The sequence below is a fragment of the Diorhabda carinulata genome, chromosome 2, assembly GCF_026250575.1.
Source record: "Diorhabda carinulata isolate Delta chromosome 2, icDioCari1.1, whole genome shotgun sequence".
NCBI classification, from domain to species: Eukaryota; Metazoa; Arthropoda; class Insecta; order Coleoptera; family Chrysomelidae; genus Diorhabda; species Diorhabda carinulata.
In genome coordinates this window covers 22,750,223-22,764,177 of record NC_079461.1, presented here as the reverse complement: position 1 = coordinate 22,764,177, position 13,955 = coordinate 22,750,223, and the positions used below count along the sequence as shown (strand labels likewise).

At 32.5% G+C, this 13,955-nt stretch overlaps 1 protein-coding gene across 5 annotated transcripts in view; it reads right to left on the bottom strand.

Annotated features, from left to right (window-relative positions):
• The window catches only part of LOC130890798 (rho guanine nucleotide exchange factor 12), a 234,869-nt gene that overhangs the window by 100,175 nt on the left and 120,739 nt on the right, over positions 1-13,955 (bottom strand). The window lies entirely within an intron of this gene.

The following is a 13,955-nucleotide window of genomic DNA, read 5'->3' as shown; positions in this document are numbered from 1 at the left end:
ATAATGCATATTTTATAATCATTTCTGTCATTCTTAACTAGATTTCAGTATAAAATAAAGAATATTAAAATATTTAGGATAGAAACTAAGCCTGTTAAAGGTGTCATTAGCCTAGTGTAAGAAATAAAATTTAGATATGACAATACTGCACATCAACATTTATTAATTAAATTTAAATGTTACGTAAACAGAATTTCGATGTTCACCATTGTAATGAAGATATAAATGGAAACCTAATATGGCAACAGTGAAATCAACTTGAACGAATTTGAAGATGCCGAATATTGTATTAAGTAGTTAGATTTAGGGCCGTCTTTAGAAGACCTTAAGCTCAAGTGTCCATCGTTGTAATTCGCTTTTATGTAGCCCTAGGTACTAAACAAAAATAAGTATTAGTTGTACCAAAATGTATCTTTGTAAATCTTCATCTTTCATACATAAACAAAAATATTATGGATATTAATAAAGCTTCAATTGAATTCATTTTGAATTATCTAACAAATCTAAGAAACTATATCTCCATTTTTTGTGACTAATCCAAGAACAAAATATAATGAATCAAGACGGTATTGAGGTAGATAGTAATAACGATATTACGTTTAAAAATATCAATAAAATATCGTGGCAAAATTAAACCTGATAATAAAACTATACTCCATTTGGAAAGAGTGTAGAGTAATAAAACAATCCCTCTCCTAGCCACCATAGACGTAGTCACATTTAACAACAATTCATTATTTTATTCTATTAAACCTTAGCAAATGAATCCAACATTTATTTTCTCAGAAATTTATTGCATCAAGTTCAAATTTTCAACTATGTTTAGTTATCGGCCAAAACAATTCCTTTGGGGTATTTTAAGAAAGGGAGGATGTTGACAGGTAAATATTTCACAGCTTTTATAGTATATACCTATACCAGACAGGTTAATTTGAAAACGATTTATAAAATTTTTTCTGGGAAAAATGATAATTAGATATTTTGCAAGAGGGCAATAAAAGATTAGTCTTATAAAAGAAAATTCCCAATACACAACTGCATTTCTAGCGCAGTGTTTGTCATAGAAACGTTTACAAAACTTTAGTGAATATTCAATATGTCGACCTTTGAAAACTATACTCAAATACATCAAGTGAAGACGTAAGTATGCACTCTCTGTTAACGAAAAAGCCATGGCTTTAAATGTATATGGTGCATTAAAATATCAGTACCCTTCAGTGAGTGTGGATGATCTAACAAGTATGTGTTCAAAGATGACAGGTCTAGGAAAACCAACGGTCTACAAACTTCTTGAGGAAAGGAAAACATGTGGATGTTTAAGTGGTCCAAAATCTCGGTCAGGAAGGTCAAAGGTTTACTTTTGACTTTGGTCTCGACTCAACAAAATTTGTCTGATCTACAATTACATCCCTTACTACCACATATTTGTCATTCTCCACTTCATACACTCTATACCCATTTGTCTCGTAACCTACCAGTATTGCTTTGATGCCTTTTCATTAAATTTCTTTTTACTGGTTTTAATATGCAAATATATGGTTGAACCGAAAACCTTTAGGTATTTTAATTGTGGTTTCTTACTATACCACATTTCATATGGTGTTTTATTTGCTTTCAATGATTGAGTTGGTGTCATATTAATTAGATATGTTGCAGTTAAAAATACATCACCCCAAAATATTTTATCTAATTTCGCACCAGATATCATTATTCGCGCTTTCACTGTCATAGTCCTGACCGTGCTTTCAGATACACCATTTAATTGTGGAGTTCGTGGTTCTGTGAGATTATAACTTTTACGTTTTTTACACAATAATCCTTCATCTCGTTAGATAAATATTCTGTAACATTATCTGATTATTAAATTATTTTTTTTTAAATTAAACCTGGATTCACTTTTTGCTACATAATCTTCAAACACTACAAATACATAAGATTTTTTTCTAATTAAATAAGTTACACAGTAATTAGTAAATTCACCAAGGAACAATACAAAGTAATTTTTTTTATTTATCGCAGAAGGCGTAATAGGACCACATACATCTGAATGTATCTTAATAATGATCTTTCTATGTAGTCTTTGTTTTTAAATTTATAGAACGATAGTCGCGCTTATTTACCGATTATGCAAACTTCACATAAATCATTGTTAGATATTATTTCACTTAATTTTTCTACATTATTTACTAATTGCTCATTTCTTATTTCATTAAATATATGTTTTCCAAAATAGCCCAATCGCTGATGCCATAATTTGTAATTAGATTTAGATAAGATATTTGAATAATTAATAAAGCTTTCATTTACAGAAAATTCCAGAGTTATTAGATTGTTATTTGGCTGCTTGTTGCATCCTGTATACTGATAACAAATTATATTGTAATCTAAAAGGTCACATTTTGGGCTTTGACTCAGCTCATCATGTTAATGTGTGTTATCAGGGTTCGTTGCAAGATTTTGCTGTGTTTAATATGTACAGAAATTTTGTATGCTTTCAAGTTCCACTCAGTTTTTTAACCTAAACTGAGAAAGGTATAGAAATAGGTTGAGGTATCTCTAGAAATAAAGCTACTTGTTGAAAATAAAATACAATGATTTATATTTGTAATTATAAAAAAAAACGGGTTAAAAAAGTTACCCATAAACCTAATGAGTTTTGGTTTCCGGAAAATGAAATAAATTTTACAAAAAAACTAATAAGAGTTGATTTGACCTTTAACAACACATTAGACTCCCTACTTGTCAGGAGAATACAAACAGGACCACATCCGTTGAATGCGGTCAGGAATTAAAGACGTTCGTTCGGTTAATTGTCCCCGACTGGGTAGTTTCACGAGTCAAAGTTCGACGTTAAATCCCAATTAAAGTCGTCTAAGTTTTAAACCCTAATAAAGGTCCTATGTCCAAAACTAGGTCCCTAATTAAAAAGAAAAATGTACAAAATGTACAATCTGTGAAAAATTTCGCCAATTTGTAGACTACTAAAAAAATAACTAAATTTTTTAAGATTTCCTGAATGCAATAAAAAGTTAGTCTATAATTTGGAGACTAGCCTAGTTCATAAGACAGTAATTAGAACTATTTCTGCTTTTACAATAAAAGGATCTTACCCTCCTTTTTAACGAAGGGAACTTATATCTACTGCTTCTTGGATGTCAATTAACAAATTGATATTCCAGAATTTTTGAAATCGGCGGAAAGCTCCTTTAGGCCGGCTAAATCCCGCTTTTCAAAAATCTCTGGAGAAATTGATCTTAACGCTACCACGGTCGCTGACAAAAAGAACAAGGTAACTACCTCTCCAATCATCAAATTCTTAGTCGGAAATATCACGACTTCCGCAAATATAGAAATCACTCTTCAAAACAACCTTTCGACGGACTAAACAACCAAAAATCAATATCCGCAAAATTTCCAAAATACTGCACGAATATCTTAATTCGTGAACAGTTAGTTAACTAGATGTGGCTTTAACCTTCTAATGGGAAGCAACTTGGCTTTTACAAGCAACATAATTCTGCAACCAGTTATACCACGTCTGGCAAATTTCGAATAATGCTTGCGTCCTTCAGGCCAAGACTTAACCTCAAAAGCAAATAAACCAAAACATTAAATTTGTTTATATAAAAATAGTTCAACAAAAGGACAAATTAAACTGTACTAAATAACTTAGATTCCAGGAACCCAGTATGGCACCAACAAATACAAAACTACAAAAGAAATATGAAATATAATAAAAATGTAAATATTTCTACTCAAAGATAATATGACAAAATATCTTATAAAGAAAATCGTATAATGTTTATAACAACTAAAGTAACGCAAGCTGTGAGCAGTGAAAACGTTACAATATGGTACCTCAGGACTGTACATTTCATTCTCGATTGTCCCTGGAGCTCCTGTATTTCTCGTTAGTATGATGGTTCCCATCTTAGTAATGAAAGCTCCATTCTTTCCAATAGAAATTTTGATGGGTGTTTTCAGGTCAGAAAAGGTGTCAGCTAGTTCTTTGTGCGGTTTATCAATTGATCAGAGGCACCTGTCCAATAGAAAAGAATTTTTTTTCTTTATTTGTTATCTGAAAGTTTCCGGCCATAAATGCGAAACCATCTCCTTTCTGTGGATCAGCTTAGATGGTTTGAATTGTTTTTAGTCTTTCTGTATTTGGTTTGGGCTTTAAACTTTGCAAGTAGTATCGACATTCATTTTTATAATGTCTTTCCATACGCAATGATGATACTTCTTGTTATATGCACCATGTCGCTTTGATTTGATGATTCCACGATTATTTTTCCACGGTTTTCTGTCATTAAGTTTATGCTCCACATGAAGAACCTTTTTACATGATTCAAAATTTTCATTCTCTAACTCAATTACATGATCTAATAATCTTGATTTTTCGAAACTCACGTGATATGGTCTTCCCACAAAGTCTGTATAGCCGTTATCACGCCATTGTAAGAAGTCGGTAAGTTCATTAATAGGTGGGTTACTTTTTCAACTTCTGCGATTGTTTCTTCGGTTGATCTTAGCTCCGATATAAACGAATCAAAGCGCATAAAATATTTACACAAATCTGTTTCACCTTCTAATTTTAATTTAAATAATTTCTTTCGAGCTCCTAGTTGTTTTGCTACACTTTTTCGCTCAAAGATATTGTCTAATACAGCAAAAATTTGTTTTATCGACGATTCCGGTTTCACATAATTTAAATATGAATCGCACAAATATTTGATTTGATTTCTTCCACTTGTTGTCAGGGATCTCTGATTCCGGTTTATCATTCATATGAATCCCTTCGAGTTCACTTAAAAGACTACGGATTCTAAACTTCCATATATAATAATTTTCACCGTTAAAAAGTTGAATGTTTCTTTTCGATTTTAAAGTTTCCATACTGTCTATTAAACGATAATTTAAATAATTGGAAATAGTTATTTTCACTGAGAATCACTTAACACACTGATTATGAATTACACTTTGAAATTTCATTTGTATTTTAATATTTTTTCATCACCTGGAACCATATTGTATTTATGAAAAAAATAAACTAAATACGTTATGAATTGGAAGATTATTTTATTTCACTTAGAGTTTCGAAGGGATGTCCTTAATTCTCGGAGAGAACTAAACTACCTTCTTCCTAACCTTAATAAGTTTTTGGATTTTATTAATAATTCTATACATCAACCTATACCTGGTTTTATAATATGTAGCTCGAAAACATTTTTTTTCTTTATTTTAGGAAATACCAAAATATATTCTTTGACAAGGTTAAAACGTGTTCAACAGATGTTTTCAAGTAGAAAAGGATTTTTGCATTCAATATTCCCACATTTAGCTCCCAATTCAAACTACACAATTTAAAACCTCCGAATCTTAACTAATTATTTTCCAGACGATACATAAGTATTGAAGAGCTCGAAAACTCGGAATATATTATAGTAAGTACACTTTGATGTTTAATTTTGCCACATTCCCAATACGAAAACTTAACGCTTAATGCTTGTAAATGTTCTTGATTTTAGGTCTCTTCTGATTTAAAATTAATTTCTTTTATAATTTTTTAATAACAAACTAATTTTAAATCAGAAGAGACTTAAAATCAAGAACATTTAGAAGCATTGAGGTTCTTTTTTATTCTTCTAAATCCACTGTTTTTACTAAACTTTACCATCCGTTTATGTTTACTTCCTCTCATCTACTCCAAATTCCCTCTCCTTCAATTTGTACTCTCCCGACAATTTCTTTCAATAATCGTTCTTCGTCTCCATGAATCATCGTTCATTTTCACGTCCTCCAATATTCATCAGAGAACTTTCCAACAACACACGTCTTTACTTTTGTCACTTCATGTTCATGGTGACACTAACAGAAGTTACCAGTCTTAACAGAAGGGAACAGATATAGTTTTATACATAACAACGGTTTAGTCTATGAGAATAAATTAAGAAGCTTTTCTAATATTGTAGAAACCGGTAACTTGTAATAAGTACTAGTAAAACGTAGTTCCAGTTTTCAAAGAAGTGAGGTTATGGAACTATATCTGGATCAATTAGAATAATTATATGCATCCATTAGTTCAACATAGCCAGATTCAACAACCGATAGATTTATGTAACGGTAGGTTGTCATCCGAATCCTAATGGAGAAAATAACAATGCGCGCTATGATCAATGTTCAACTAAGAGAGACTTTAGTAACACTATAAGAGACTATTTTGTCTACAAATTATATATTTCATATTTTAAAAAGAAGTAGATACTCACCCAACGAATATAATATAGTATACAACCACTTACCTGAAATAAAAAAAATATATATTAGAATATAAATCATATTGAATAATCCATTAGCGCTCTTCTTGAAAAACTGAAAATGGGAAATTAGTAGTAGTACCCATTGTAATACAATAATTTTAGAAATTCCAATTAATGTACAAATGTGCATTAAAATGGAAAAAATAAAATAACTATTATAATGAATTTTTGATCCTCTTTCTTTTTAATTGTAATTTGATAGTGAAGCAAGAAATATAGAAATGGTTCTTTTTGAATGATTAATATTTAGAAAATCCGATGTAGGAGACAACTTAAATTGAATGGACTGGTTATATATTATATAATAATAATTGATGTTTCTAACAATTCGATTTTGACATTTTAATTAGTCCTCGATACATTGCTGTTAATGTTAACTATTCGTGTTTAAATGACACGTGGTCAAAATATTTCCGATGACATGTTATACTTCATGTGCCTTTATAAGGTTAAAATGCTTCACAAATCATTGATAGTAGAACTTTTCAGAAACTATGATCTGAGCTCAGGTAGATCATCTATGAGCTGATTGTGGATCCTGACCCAGAACGAATAGATATCACAATTTCCGAAAGTCGCTTTCCATATTCGAAGGAAATTTCATCTTTAAAATATGATCAACAAGAACTTTTGGTTTTTATTACTTTTGTGTGCGTTACTTGTTCCACGATTTTTATGTAGTTGTATAATAGATTCTAAATGTTTAAAAATTGCTGCTCACGAGAATTAATAGTAGACAGCCATTTAATGGAATAAATAACATTTCATATAACCATAGACAAATGAAACAGACAGTCGGCTGATCGCTCCGGTCTACCAAGGTACAACAACATATGACTATGGCCCGATTAGTTTCCGAACAGCTATGAACATGATCTGAGTTAGATCATTCAGATCATGATTGATTTCCAAAAAGTCATAGTATAAGTAATAGGGTGGGCCGAAAAAAACTAATTTTTCTTTTTTACAATGCTATACCGCGAAAAACTCGTCTTTGGGATAGGTAAGTAAAATGCAATTTTAAAAACAAAAAAATATTGTATCCCCAGCTAGCGCACTGTCCTTGAAATATCGTTTTTTTTTCAAAACTCAAGTCATTTTTCAACTTTTTTCGCAGTTTTTGATATTGATAATGATGTTTTAAACTGCTACAGTGAAAATCTTTTATCAAAAGTACCAAAAAACACCAAAAAAATTTAAACCCGTCAAAATCTTTTTATTTATCGTGAAAAGAAAAAACCCGGTAAATTTTTGCTTGAAGATGTATGTTTGCGCATTAAAGGAAGGTGTAGGAAAGCATGATAAGTTGTGTCTCAATCGCCCATTACTTTTATTTTGCTTAACAATAGTTTAATTCTGTATGATGTATAAAGTACAATTAATTGAAAAAATTTACATTATATTATGGTTATATACTTTTTCTACGACCGTGCGTTTTAACCCACTTTCCCGCACGCATTTTAGTTTTGAAAGTGACATTCTTCAAAGGAGAAACAAATATCAAAACTGGTTTGATATCAGTTGCTATGACAACCCAAGCGTGTAATTGTTACTAAAACGTCAAAGTTGTTCAAAACGTCTTGGAAGTGACCGAATAAGAACAATCTTCTTTTAAATTAAACCACATTAAACCGAATCCGATACAATAATATTAATGGATTCATCCGACGAATAACTTCCCGAAGCCGTTTTGAAGGCTGCAAATGAAGCTAATTCCGAGCTGTTACCTGCCAAATCCAGACTAAAGTATGAGAAGCAATACGACCATTTTGTTACATGGTGTAAGGAGAAAGAGGCCAAAACTTATAAGGAAGAGGTATTTCTGGCGTATTTTTCAGACCTAAGTAAGGTTTTGAAATCTAATACATTATGGTCCCGCTATTCGATGGTAAAAAGTTTCTCTGTACTACAAATGACTTAAAACCGTTGCCGTCACCGTCATCGTCATCTTTATGCGACCTGCAACCGATGCCATCTTCACCGACGTCATCTACCTTCCAGTTGAAACCAAATAACTCCACTGGGCCGGCAATTCTTACTAGTCTACAGAATACAACAAATTGTGTTTTCAATATTAATATTTATAATAATTAATAGTTTTTAGTTAAAATTTTGTATATTATTATGTTTGTTGAAATAAAATAATTTTTGGAAAATGGGTTGGTATACTTTTATGTATATACGGTCGTAGAAAAAATAATGTTCCTAACTCATGCGTAAAGTGTCTTTCCCGCACTTGACCGCTTGCCCGAACTCCGCTCCGCGTCGTTCGGGACAACTGCAGTCGCGTTCGGGAAAGTATCACTTTCCGCACTTGTTAGGAAAATAACTATTCTAATCAAAAAAAAAGAAACAGAAAAGAAAAAAAAATGCACTTAATTATAAAACTCAATCACTGTTTTTAGAGAGGTAACTTGAAGCTGTTTTTGCTAGCAAATGTTGGCATTGAAGCTCTTGATGCTAGGGTGGATCTTATAAAACCATCTCGGTTGTTGGCACCGACCACTCTTTTTGATGCTTCAGTCACTAATTTTACGCAGCGTTCAAATGCTTGCATATGGCATGGAAATTTACCAAAATTCCATTCGCAGCCGAATCACCGGTGGTAATTTTAGCCCAAATTTCATCATCAGATACTTTGCGCAACAATGGAGGTGGTGTAAGCGCACTCGTACTCCAATCAATTAATTCAGTATAATCGTTTGCCTTAGTTAATTTTCGGGGGTTGAAAATACCTTATTGGTTCTGCTTTAGAGGGTAACTTTCTTGCTTTTAGGATTCTAAGTCTCTGATATGCTTCCTTTGATCTACTATCATCCTAAGAAGCAAGTTTTCCGAATGGGCGGAATATACGTTTCTTTCGATCTCATTATTAACTATTTGAACCATATTTTCTGGTAGAAATCTAGTCGATAACTTCCAAAATGTGTTAAGGGCCATATGTAAAGAAGTTGCTCTCCTTTGTTTTAAACCATACAGGCATGTATGATTTAAGAATGTACGAAACTAGCATTTTATGTTCATCTGAAGGGTGTTCCTCACTTATATATAGTTTCAAAACTCTATTAGCTGTTGTCAACCATCGTGAGTGGGAAAGAGGGCCTGGTTCACGAACAAATAAGTTCACAGGGCAGTTAACTGACTTTTTTGCATGACTTATGTCAAGCGGGTACCGATGATCTTTGTTAAAAATATTGGGATCAATAGCTGGTAATTCACAATTCACATATTAGTCACACTTGGAAAAGAAGCTTTATCATACAAAGCTTTCACTTTAGGTTCTACAATATTCGCAACATTGGAAAAACTAACAGTCTTATCAGTCTTCAAGGCGATATTATACTGTTCATTAAAACAGCATCGAAAAACATTCTCATACGTCGGAAATTTATTTACTGGCAAGTGTTTCGGGAGACCGAATAGCGAACTCTCCAATTCACTTCGAGTTAGCTTCTTAGAAATATTCATCACGAAGAGCAATCTAGATTACTACGATAGCACAAAACACAGCACAGCAAAATAAAGCATCGAAGCCACTGTACAAATATGCGTCTAAATACAAACTCACACGTGGCGGAGAGGTCACGTGATGAGGCGAACGCGTCCGCAATGCATTGGGGGAGATTGGAGGGAGAAAAAGAGAAGTTATTGTTTCATTCATGACGCGCGTAACTTGTAATGCCGCGCTTATGAAATGCAAAAATTTATTAATATTTGAGTCGTTTGCGCTATCCCAATGTGGAAGATTTTAACGGTTTTAATTTTTTTTTGTTAATTTCATCACTTTTGATTAATGATTTTCACTATAGCAGTTTAACATATCATTGACTAAGTACTGCGAAAAAAGTTGTTGGACAAAGCGCTAGCTGAGGATTAAATATTTTCAAACTTTCATTTTACTTACCTACCCCAAAGATAAGTTTAACGCGGTATAGCATTGTAAAAAAGAAAAATTCATTTTTTTCGACCCACCCTAATAAGTAAGATTAAACTACACTAAAACACGGAATCAGTGTTTGAAAAATTAATTCTATTTCAAGATCAAGTTGTTCCAAAGCAGCGGAAAAGCTTGGTTTTGAAGTTTGAGAAGTAATTCAATTGAATTTAATTCAATTTGTTCTCCTTTTAAATCAATATTTCTTAGGCATACTGATAAAAATTAAGGAAAAGTATACTAACGTATGCTCAATAACACAAACCAATGGAACTCCATTTATTTGGAGTGAGAAAACCAGATTTGAAGTATGGAATGGTGAAAGTGGGACTCGTGTCATAAAAACAAAAGTGTTTTAAAATGAAACTCTTGAAAAGAAAGTAGAATTTCCGACTTCTGTTGTGATATGGAGAATGGAGTGGGAAACTTACACTTTTTGGAAGGTTTTATAAATGCCGATAAGTATATCTGCTTTAAAACAATAAAATAACATCTCAAATTGAAGACATGCGTTAATATAATATTGACCCCGCTGACTGAAACCTAGTGGCATAACATGAAGAAAATGCGCAGATCAAATTGAGCATTAGGTCAAATCCTAGAATTTTGCTCAATGTGTTAATAAGAGCTTAACAGTACTCTGTGTATTGTGTCTGTGACTTTCACGTATCCTGTGACTTGTACTCGTATAGTCTAAGCCTCACCTATAACTGAAGTTATGTCTTTTTGTTTCTTCCCTTTCCCAGAGCTGTTGTTGTTCCTGAATCCACTAGTAAAGAATTCGGTAATCTCATTCTAACTCTGTCTGAGTCCTTTATGACCAGGGACTCTGAACTGCTTTTTTGCCAGTCAGTTTATTCAGTGTATTGTATGATATTGGTCGTACAAAAAACAAAGATACATTATTCAAACAAGTTTATTGTTTTCCTTTCATACCAGACCATCTTAAAGTTAAAAATATTATTAGAAAATTAGTAAATATTATTTTTGTGTGATGTTCGGAAGAGGGTGTTGAAATTCTTTATTATAACGAAGTTTTGTATTCGTTTAATAGCTCTGTACATAAACATGAATATCTCTACTCAATACAAGGCGTATTCATAAATAAGTCGAAAATAATTCCTAAACATAAACGAACAAACAACAAAAAAACTGACTTTATTAACTATAAATTCATCTAAACGACCCACAATTAAATTTTGCGATAAACTTCGAAACTGGAGTCAATTTTTGGAAGCCTTTATTATTGGTTTAAATTTCAAAATTCATTATATGTGTGAAACTCGTTGTTTAATGCCAATTTTTTTTCTCGTTAAACGAAATAAATATTTAAAACTATGAAAACCCGTGATTCCTCCTACGTTGTTACAAAAACCACAATTGAGATTGGGTTTATCATTTTGGTTAAAAAAATGCTTTAATACTCATAAACACAGATACTCTGTCAAGTTATTTCTGAACAAACCGAAAGAATATAATTTCGTATTTTATTTCATACCCTGCTTTATCCACCAAACAAAAGCACAACTAATATGGGGTGTCCCAATAACATCGCACAATAGAAATTTTCGATGTGTAAGTGCATCTACAATTCGTCGAAACTCTATGAAAACCTGCTCCTCAAGAGATTGAAGTCAATAATGGAAGATAAAAAACTGTTTCTCACCCATCAATTTGGTTTGAGGGCAAAGCACTCAACAATAGATCAAAACCATTGAATCACGCACAGTATTGAGAAATCATTGGAAGAAAAAAAGGACTGTTCCACTGTTCTCTTAGATGTGGCACAGGTCTTTGATAAAGTATGGCAAGGATTACTCCACAAATTGGAAATGATTCCAAGATAATATTTCCAAATCCTCAAGTCTTACTATTCAGATAGATATTTCAGTGTAAAGCAAGATGAATTCTGTTTTAAAAAACATCAAAGCATGAGTACCCCAGGGTAGCGTATTTGGTCCAGTGCTCTATAATGTTTTACACTAGTGACATTCCTGAGCTTGAACACAAAATAGCTACTTTCGGTGATGACACGACCGTTATGGCCATGGGAGATACCCACGAAGAAGCTGCTGAAAACATCCATTGACCATATAAGTAACTGGACCAAGAGATGGCGTAATAAATTGAATGAAAATGAATTCCTTATGCTAATACAGCAAGATATCTGGCTATGCCTCTTGAGGTAAAACTTTGCTGGAGAGTCCATATCAAAAATAAATGTGGAGAGCTTCATATTGAATATAAAAAGATATATTGGCTACTAGGATGAAGTTACCTACGTAGACCAAACTGCTTCTATAGAAGCAAATCATAACCAAACTACCAGTAGGAATGAGCATCGGATGCTTCATCATGTAAATGTCGAGAACACAAAAATGACCAGAAAAATAAAAGGATTAAATCCTTCGAGTACCATAATTATTTAGTGAGAAAGCAGAGCATAATGCGGCTAAGTGTAACACGCTAGTTTTCTTCTTCTTCTCTTCTTTTAATGCATATCCATTAATAGATGTTCGCGACCACATTTTTCATGGCTTCTCTATCTCTAGCGGTATGGGTCAATGTCTGAATATCTTGTATGCCCGTCCATTGCCTCACGTTCCGCAACCATGACATCCTTTTCCGTCCCAATCCTCTCTTACATTCAATCTATCAGCTAAAGCAATTGATATATATGGCTTCGCATTATGGCCAAGGTATGCAATCTTTCGTTTCTTCACGATGTTAAAGAGTTCACGGTCTTTATTGATACGCCTGAGAATATCCTAACTCCTCACTTTGGCAGTTCATGGTATCTTCAGGATTCTACGATATACCCACATTTCGAATGCCTCTAATTTGTTGATATTTTTTACCTTAAGGGTCCAACTCTCTATCCCGTAAAGAAGCACTGACCAAACGTAGCACCGCACAAGTCTCAGTCTAAGATCAAGGTCAAAGTCGGTACATGTAAATACATTTTTAAATTTTATGAATGTACTTCGAGCTTGTTCAATTCGGCATTTTATTTCACCGTCCGACGACCATTCTTCATAGAGCCATGTTCCTAGATATTTAAATTTTTCTACCCGTTCTATAGGTTTTCCATTATATGTTACTCTAGATTTTCTAAACGTATTCGCTTCCCTAGTGATAATCATGAATTTAGTTTTTTTGTGTTGATGTTTAATCCCTTGTTTTGGCTATGTCCGCCTACTATATTAATTAGATGTTGTAGGCTGGTTTTAGTGTTATTAAAACATTAGACTCTAAGATCCACTAAGATTAGCTAATTTGCTAATCTGATTAGATTGTAATACCACAAAACATTCATCTCTGGGGGTGTTTATAAATAAAAAATAATAAAAATATCAAAACTGTTTTCGTTATTTGGTGAATTTCAAGTATTGAGTAAAAATTATTTTTTATGTGAAAAAATAATTGAAGAAGCCGTAAATATTATCCTGAATGTAATTGGTTTCAAAAATTCTCATAAGCCTGATGCTTAATTTACCAAACCGTAATTATACCTATTCCAGATATGGTTAATTAAATCTATTAAGTAAATTTTATTCGATTTTTGTATAATTTATGTTTTTGAACAACACCCGCTATATACCCGTCTATGGATTCTTTTTGTATATGCTGTATCGTTTAATATGTCATTGCTTAAAAAGATTATTTTTTTTAACGACACCGAGAGAAAAGCAAGTACTTGT